Raw genomic sequence first — 10,026 nt, forward strand, 5'->3', positions numbered from 1 at the left:
TTACCCACGCGCTGCTCAGACCCCAGAGCGCGTTACACAGAGCTGCCTCTTTAAGATAAAGCAGTGAGACTCCCTCCTTCCACTCCCAGAGAATGCGTTGAGTTGCCATTAATTATATTTTGGATGACTCCTGAAAATCATGCCTTCAAATAATTGGACAGTGGTTTAATTCAAAGCCTGATAAAAAACACATTGAAAGGCGAAGGAAGGGTGCTGCTGGAATGTTTATTTGTGCAGGGCTCTTTCTACAGAGAGTCAATCCTCTATTTAAAGCTTTCACTCATGGGCCAGGCAGGTTGGAAAATTTCCTCCTAATTTAAAGGCTCTGGGCCACACCATGGACCTTTGCTCTTGGCACGCAACAGAACCTCGTCGCCCCTCGGAGACCTCAGAGCGGAGCAGGATCTCCCCAGGCTCTCTCCCTCCAGACCAACTGTCGCTGTAAGATCACGATGCAGCCAGCTTGTAGCATGGGCTAGGAAACAGGGATAGGGATTGTGAAATACATCGCAAATTCTCCTAAATTATCCTCTTTTCTCTTATGAAAGCCTTTTATACTCAGGAAATACTGGAGGATTAATCTATTCTCCAAAGAAGGGAAAAGCTTGCAATTAAGAGGAGCTCCCTGCGTACTCGTCCCCTACCTCAGCCCCTCCCGTAGGAAGGCCAGGCAATCTCCAGAAAGAATAACCCACAGAGCAGAAATCTGGCAAATACGGGGACTTGCAGTGACATCGCGGTGAACCCACAGCACCAACCAGTGCCTGGGGCCCAGACCAAAAAGCTTTGTCCGCACGACACCGAGGGTCAGGATTGATATAAACACAATGGAATTTTTACTGATTAAGGCCTTTCCTCCCGCGCTGGATATAGGATTTCCTGCACTGAAGCATGTTTGAGTATATTATTTCTATGCCAGGGAAGGGAAAACACTCTCCTTCACTGAAAAGAGAAAAACATATCTCATGGGGTGAGGAAAAGAGACAAAGCAAAGAATCCTATCTAATAGCAAAGGAAACATAAACAATACAAACTTTGGTGAGCTGTATTACTTCTGAATACCCTCTTCCCCAAAGTTTCTTAAGAAGGAAAGGAAATCCCAAACCCATAGCCATGAGGAAGGGGAAGGGGGCAGGGGGGGGGGAGATTCAAGCATGTGCATTATTAAACCTGTACTTCAGGTTCTGAAGTATCTGGATAACCCCATGGGATTCTTCTGCCACAAAACCATAGGAATCTGGAGAATGACGATCCCACTGTGGCCAGGGAGGTTCCCTGAAGTGGACCTAGTCAGCTTTTTGACAACTGAAGATTGGCCCGCACTGGTCCTCACAGGTTAAACTGAAAATGCAACAGTGAAGCAGAACTTCTGAATCACCAAATACATGGAGAAACAGCAAAAATGGTCTTCACAAATGTGTAGTCCAAGCTCATGATTAAATGCAATAAATGGGTGACGAGCTCAGTCCAGCACAGCACTGGGAGCACAACAGTTACTCGGTCAGTAATACTGGGAGTACATTAAACCCCCCGAGTAAAGTTCTGCCTAAGAAAAATTCCCCTATGCAGGACACGTCCTGCCACTCATGTGATATTCTGCAAGAAGACCGAAAGAATGAAAGCAGTTTATGATGATAAGATGATAAAACAGATCTCCAGGACATCTTTCAGCAGTGCAAGGAAAATAGTACTGCGACTGTTAGTGATCCTGGTGAAAATAAACAAACGGACCCCAGCAACCCTCGGATTGTACCCAGAGGCTCTGTGGGTGGTTTGCATCGCATTAAGGGGAACAAGGTTTCTTTTTCAAAGGAAGTTTTGCCATTTAAAAAGAAGTGAAAGAAATATGCATTACAACAAGTGGTCATTCTAGGAGATGCATGAACTCAGTCCTGACTTTCTGGAAAAAGGCATCAATACCTCAGCTGCTCATCAATCACAAGGATCACACCCTCTTGCTTTGTGCTGTTACAGTGGAGGAAAATACAAACGCCTTCCAAAGGAGTTCCTCTACTCAAGGTTTTCACTCCTCAGGACATTCTTCGGCGGGCAAGTACTGAGCGGTGATACTGTTTAGAGAGAGACCTGCGCCAAAGCACATTTTCTGAGCAATACTGCAGAAGTTGTTTGAATAAAACGTTCACAGGGAAGGCTGCAACAGGCATGGAGACCTCCAAGAACAAAGCACTACAAAAAAAAAAAAAAAAGGCAAGAGGAAAAACAAACAAAGGGCCTGGACAGTTTTCAGAGGAAACCAAGAGTAACCTTTAAAAGGATTGCACAACTGCTGGCAAATCTGTCATTCTGAAGAGACCAATAAACCGATATTGTCTCAAGCCTAGGGGAGTAAGGAAAAAAAATCAATCAATATAATACTGCTGTGCTAGCAGAAACAGAAAACACTACTCTCGTACAGAAACCAGTAAGCTCTTGCTACAGATCCTGGAGGAACGCAGCCTCACAATTAGAGAAACTGAATTCAAAAGGCAAAGTCAGAAGGAGCTAAGTGCCGCTTATTAAGATTTTTGGCCTGGCCCAACGCAAATCAGCAGATAGTTCAGCTGGTATACGTGGAATAGATCAACTCTGGGCATCCATTCCTCTTCACTTCCTTCTGAGGCTGCACTCAGTGTAGTCCTTTCCCAGTCAAAACTCCAGTGTGGAGGCAGTTCTGCCTCTCACCATGCAGAATTACGGGTCCAGTTCCTCCTCCTCTCCCACTGAAAGGCAGAGGGGGAATGATGCCTATTGCCACTAAAGTTAAATTTGAGTTTACACTCACCAATTTGATCTTTCAAATCCTGTCTCAATAGATGTCAGGTACAGTGTCATTCCAGTAATTTGATCAAGGAGTTGGTGCCCAGAAGGAGATGTTTAAGTGATCAAAACAACAAATTCAAAAGAGTTTATAAAATCCCATCTGGATACAAAAAGTTAAGCAAAACACTGTCATGAAAACATTTCTGATTCCCATCCAAAAAAGCCTACCATTTATTATGAAGCCTTTAGAATTGACAATGAGGGAATTCTTCACTGTGGTCTCGCCCTCACTTTCACCCTACAAAGTAATGCTGTATGGAGGCAGAGTAAACACTATGTGCTGTATTTTCCTAAATAAAGCAAAGGAAAAAAACAGATCAATGTCTATTCTGCTGCCAGCAGATATGGAGTCAATTAAAAAACTAAAATATACAATAACTTAACTCTTTGCACAGAGCTCCAAACATATCAATACTGTGACCATAAAATAATTTTCCCTAGAAGCACTGAAACACCCTGGGTTGAAACACACTCTCAATTTTCAAATTTTGAAGGTGAATTTGTTGTTACAAAACCTGAAGGATCAGCAGGCAGCCCCCAGGCAGCTCTCTGTGAGTTTTCTCCCTGGCCAGTTCTGTGAAGGATGTTCCCCAGGTTTATCTTTTCCCAGGTCGTGTGCCAGGTACAGACACCCTGGAATGTAGGACATGCAAAGAGGCGTCAGCCTTTCTCCGAGCTCCTCATCATGCCATCCACAGCAGCCGAAGTTGTGTATTTTTCTCTTAGGACAGGATTCCAGGTGCCACATCCCCACATGATGCTGTTACATGGTGCTGTAGCCAAGCCAATTTTTCCTTGCAAATTTTGGCTCTTCCTTCCAACTTAGCCCTTACTTGACAAACTCTCCTGACTTCAAGCGGTTTTTGGATTCCCATTAGCATCAGTGTTTCCCTGAGAAAAAAATTTTCTAAAATGGGCAAAGTCCAGGAGACTGTTAGAACAGCTGCACAGCTAATGCCTTACAGCTCCGTTTTCAACATTCGTCAGCAGCGTGGCACAATCTGAGAAGCTCACGTGTATAAAAAGTAACCTTGACATACCCTGTCTGCGTCCCCTCTGTCTTCAGCTTTACTTATGGGCTAGAAATAAAAATTTCTGCTACTGCTAGCCAATGTATTTCTCCAGCTCCATAAAATAATTCCTCCAACACTGCAGAACTTGATTTTTACAGTAACGTTTGTTCAGCCAGCATCTGGTAAACGCTGGCCTCGAATCTGGAAGCAGAGAGCATCTCTGCCGTACCAAGCCTAGAGTAGCCCAGCCACAAATGTCCGAGAGGCATGGAGTAAGCAGTAAATACCTCCAAATCAGATGTGCCAACCTTCCCCCAAGCCATCACATTTCTGAGCACACCACATGAATCACGTCCAGACAAAAGCTATTTACTGCCTTCATTTGTTACTGTGTGCAGGAAGCCAAAAGCTTCTTGAGAGCGGGACGAGCTCAGGGCGTTCAGGCTCTCGAGCAGCCGGAGGGATGCCCTTGTGCTCACCGACCCGCGGTCCAAGCTGTGCCCCACGCTCCCACCTGAGCTGCACACGGAGTTTCTGCGAGCCCACCGGACCAGAGATAAGCTCAGCCTGTGTGCAGTACTCACCTTCATAATTTGGCTCAAGTTTGTAAAAAAATTTCATCCACTTAAGAGGGTTTAAAATAAAACCTAAAGACTCAATACTCAAGCAGCGTGGCTGGCCGCTTCTCCCCGACGTAGACGTAGTGAGCACATTCCTCCCCACGTGGGGGACGGCTGCCAGGCAAAACCAGGCCTGAAGAAAACCAGACTTTAATGTAATTTAACGGAGTAGCCGGTTTGCATTCTTTGAGAGTTAAATAACCAGTAGAAATAATCATAAATTGATCAAGCTGTAGCTTTCTTCTTTCTTTTTATGCCCGTATCTATATCCACACAAATCCATGTGTGTGTGCAGATATATGGCTGTATGTCCGTAAAGCTTTACGCTCCCCTGGCAGTGTCGCTTACCGAGGAACGAGCAGCAGAGCCGGGGGAGCTGCAGGACACCCCGGAGCTGACACATTGCCGCTGGTGGGACCACGTGCTGCAGACGGCTGCGAGGGACGGATTCGGTGAGGATACAGCCTTTGAGACAGGCTGGGATTCCTGCAAGGTGGAGGCTGGGTGAGCAGCCCATAAAATAGCATTTTGAGTTCCTTCAAGCAGGAGGAATTTTAGCATTCGCTTCCAAGCATGATGTGCTTGATGAGCTCAGAACAGCTATGGACAGGACTATCTCCACAGCCTACTACAGGCATTGCTTGACTTGCAAGATACTACTTCCAGCTAATTACTACAGGATTACTTTCAGCTTCTGGGTTGTGATCTTGCAGTGCCTGTGCAGGTCACTCCTGTATCCTCACTAGCACCAGAGCCAGTGCTGTGCAAGCATGGAAAATGAGGAATCCACTTGATACAAATGCATAAAAAAACTGAGAAAAGACTATTTATTAGTGCTGGAAAGTAAAAAAACCAAGGAAATGACAGAAATCAGGTCGCCTTTGCCTGCTCAACCCCTGTTTGACCCCGCTGAGTGTGTGCGTTAGGACACAGCCTGCTTACAGGATAACATGCCATTTTTCCATAGGACCTGCTATAGGACCTGGTCTGGCTCCAGGAGCCCAGTGAGGGAAACTCTTGTCCACAGAAGCTTTTTTGTTAAAGAAGTGGTAAAATAGCTGGTGAATAAGGCAACAAATTTCATGAAGACAGAGGCGGGTCCAGAGTCTATTAAGAACACGTTTAGAGTAAAACACTGCATTATAGTGTTTAATGACACAAATTCCAAAAATTCAGATTTTAGCTGTTTCAGACTTGGTATTATTACTTATTTATTTTATTTTTTTTCATATATTGATTCCACAAAACAATCCTGAGCTACCAACTGGCACCTTTAAATGACAGTAAAAAAGCCATCCCTTTTGATTGGCAAAAACCCCACTCATTTTAGTGAAGAATTCAGGTAAAAAAAATGATGAAAATGACAAAAACACACGGCAAATTAATCATTCCATCTCCAGATTAGAGTTTTCACAGCATGCTGCAAGTATGACCTGGGCAATGTGGAGACTAAAGAGAAAGAAACAATACACTGGCTAGCTGCTAACCAGTAACTAGGACTGCCGCTGCCTGTTGGGTTGCAGAGTTTTGCTGGCGGCTCACTTTGGGACCTTGCACCACAGCGATTGTTCACGCAACACAAAACAGCCCCGTCGCTGCTATGGAACAATACCAGTGCTGGCCTTGGGGGCTTTAGGGATGCGAAAATTTTCCCCACTAAGAGTTAAAAATATAAAATGCAATCTGGAGTGCTTCAGCTGGGAAGGCTAAGGCTTTCAAAGATCATCCATTGGACCTGGACACCCAAATGTCCTCTGTGAATCTGAGCATCCTCATCCTGCAGAAAACACCCATCTATTTAATCGAGCAGTTCTCTTACGTTTCATGTGGCTTACCTCTGCCAGGCTGCGCATCCCCAAAAAGTGGCAACCTGAAGCACCCCAGTGTGATTCACAGACCCTACTGCCTCAAACTGAGCCATCTCCTGTCCCTCCCGATGCTGCGCAGCCCGGCTTCCCGGGACGCCTGTGCTGCACCACCCCGGCTTGCTGCCTTCTCCCACCCGTAAAGGCTTCCTCTTACTCGCCTACCCTGAAGAGTTTCAGAAGGTGTAAATCTTGGTTTGGAGGTTTGTTTGTTTACTTGTTTTTAAAAGGGAAACTGCCAAAAATTCAGGAACTGTTTTCTAAATTTAACATTTTATTTTCAACAGGGGAAAAGCAAATCCCCACAATACAAGTAATTGCCATTCAATCTATACGCTGGGTTAGATTTCCCTGTCGGCTTCTCATCTTCCAGGGCTGAAAGGAGAGATTTCCTTTGGGATCTGCAAACGATCCCTCCATTATGTGAATGGAGTGCATGCACATTCGGAGTATTACAAGTCAGAGTTTACTCGAATGACTCTGGCATGGCTATCACGAAGCTATATTCAGCTATTCCCCAATATTTATTGTCAACAGCACTGCGATTAGAAGATGGCTGCCTCCCGTTTCAAAACTTAATGGCCCATTGACCGCACTTCCTCCGAAGCACAAACTCTATGTCCCACGACACTAAATCTGTGCCACGCTAATGAAAAGCCCTCTTTATTTCAGGCCGGGATCCAGAATGGAAATGATTTAGGTCACAGTCGCTGTGTATTTTAACTCACTAACTCACTATTTCTTTAGTAATTAGAGATCAGGTCCACGGCAATGCCAAGTCGTCCGCTGACCTAAACATGCCTATCTCTTCTGGAGACACTCCTGGAGATTTTTATTTAACACGTTTCAAATTAGAGCTGAGGTGGGAATAAAAAATGCTTTGGCACAAGTGAGGGACACAGATGAGTACATTTTCCTCTTTTTTTGGTCCTTTAACACAGCAGTATTTTAGTTCATGTTAAAGACACCCAGATGAGACGTGACAACGGTGACAAGCACGGTCCTGCTCAGCACTACAAAAGAAGAATGATTTCCCCTCACCTCCGCGGAGCAGAACCCTTTGGCTTGTTCTGCGGGGTGACTCGGGAGCGTTACACACAGAGGTTAGCAATAGCTTTCCTCCTGTTTTTATGTTTGTTATTTTTCTAACCTCTTCAATCTCACTTTGCTGCAGCAGAGGAAATGAGGTAAAACGGCCCTAACACAGGCCAGGAATTGCTGTCCTACTGCTGATGTGGGGTTTAAAGGTACTGTGGGAGTGGAACAGTAAATCTCTGGAGGACAAATTTCTTGTGATAACACTAAATTCACCCAATATTTATTGCTAAGATACAAAGTGTTATGGCAACACGAAGGTAAACAAGTTATGAGGTTTTCCTTTAAGGCATGAAGAACCACAAAGCTCCGCATACTGCTGCCTCCGTTTAAGCAAAGCCACGATGATATTTCAATAATATAGCCAAGCACTCACATGCTCTTTTCCACTCCTCTGACAATGCCCATATGACACCAGACTCCATTTTCCCCTGCTCATCAAGCAGATATGTAAGCCTGCTGTATGGATTAGGATATTCTGTAGATTTGCTTTGGATAGTTATTTGCTTTAGCATTCCATCTTTAGCTTAAAAAAGAACCACAGGAGCACCGCACGGTACAAGTGGTATGACAGGAGGTGTAGTACAAGAGTTTGGAAGTGTAACCAGAACATTTTTCTGCAACAACTAGTAAATTCAATATAACATGGCTTCCCTCTCAAGCATCTTAAATAAATACGAGGACGAGACCAATTATGCAAAGGCTGGCATTTCCAAACCCATAACCTATCGGATACAATTACAAATTACATACATAGGCATACACATACACACACGTGCAACTGATCCCACGCTTCTTATTCGATATTTTTCAACCCAAGATCAACGTTCTTCGACTTGATTTGAAAGTATCACCTTGTTTCCACTATGGATGCATAAATTAATCCTTCCAGTCTTTGCCTCTATCCTATTTTTGATAAGGTGTTTCTACTGTGTATCTTAGGTTAAGTATTAACTTACATGAGAAACAGATGTTTCCCCTTTGCAAGGAAAAGCATCTTTTCAAAGGTCATCAGTGGGAGAGAAGGACTTCCACAATTAACAAAAGGCAGGGGCAGCTGCCACTGTCCCTTCAGCTTTTAAGATCTTTTTCACACAGCTTTAACTCTACTAACAGTTTTAAAGAAGTTTTTTCATCCCACTATCTGGTAAAAGGTATTTTCTGTACTTCCATTGCATTGAGATTTGTTCGTTGAGCCGTTCCTAAAACCGCAAAGACTACTTTGTTGAACAAATCCAATCCCTGTGTTCATTCCTAAACGTAACTCAAAATAGTTCAATGGGGCCTCCCCTCCTTTAGATGTTTTTAATATTGTATAGGGAGATTTGCAGGATGTAAGCTTTATAGCCTGTGAAGTTTTCACATCTCCAGGTGGAATTGCTTAACAGTTACAAAAAAAGAAAACTGAAAAAAAAAAGAAGGGGAGAGAGAGAGAAGAGAAGACTTGAACCTGCTGGTCCACAAAAGAGAAGTTAATAAAACACAAAGAATTGTGAGACAAGTACAGTTTTCCTCACTGGTCAAACTTAATGGAATCAATGATCTGAGTTTCAGTGATAGCTAAAGGCTGTATTGTATTATTGTACAGAGAGAATAGAGAGTCCCTGTGCCCTGGCAGTATTGCAGTCTCTACAGGAGGGTAGTGAAGCACATTCATCAATAATCGTGTACAACTATGCATATGTGCAAAGATCAACAGCACCAACAGACCGCCAGGCAGAGGAGAGAATAGCTCAGACCAAAATGAGACATCAGCACCTACAGAATTAAGAGAACTTCATGTGGAATCCTTGATCCCAACACAGGAATAAATCAGGTCCAAAGAAAAGGTAGATCTAAACCGAGGTTCTCCACCTGCATCTGTTAACTTCAGTGTGTGACTACGGGCAGACAACAACATTTAAATTTTTTACACTGCCAGCTGTGGGAATATTAAATCTTTGAACAAGCAGACCGAGGACCTGTGAATGGAGAACTCATTCTGTTCTAACAGCCTGTTCCCCGGTGATCTTATCTGATCTCACAGGAGGCCTCCGTCCTGTTCCTGGAAGACTTCATACACGCGAGGTGGCACAGTCCCAGTATCAGAAGCACTTAGATCAACTCTGCTCTCAATTCAGATCACCTGATTTTTTTTCCCCAAAGCACAGGATCTTCCTGAGATTTGCTGCCTCCCGCCCACACCAGCTGTAATCGGCCGTGGCCGTGTGCTGAGGAGGGGGAAGAGCATCCCCAGCCCGGTGGTGGTGGCCCGTGCCTACCCTGCCAACACCCACCTTACCTCCCAGAGCGGAGGCAGCAGCACAGCAGGGAAGGGCAGAGTGACGCCAAACCGCAGGGTGGGGCCCGGAGAACGTCTGCACGAAGTCTGCAGCACCATGATAGATAGCATCGGTGACTAATAACTTCAGTATCACGCACATTTGGAATTATCAGCAAGTCACCCGTTGGGAGTGCACAAACAACGCTGCACGGCACTGCGCTGACTTGGGCTGGTACCGAGTCTTTTTTAATGCTTTAAATAAACACAATCAAAATCCAAGAGTTAAAACTCTTATTTCAGCTCTTATAAACTGCCAGTTTCTGAAATTACACAAGCAAACAATACTAAAA

Source organism: Pterocles gutturalis, unplaced genomic scaffold, assembly GCF_000699245.1.
Source record: "Pterocles gutturalis isolate BGI_N339 unplaced genomic scaffold, ASM69924v1 scaffold39501, whole genome shotgun sequence".
Lineage (NCBI taxonomy): Eukaryota > Metazoa > Chordata > Aves > Pterocliformes > Pteroclidae > Pterocles > Pterocles gutturalis.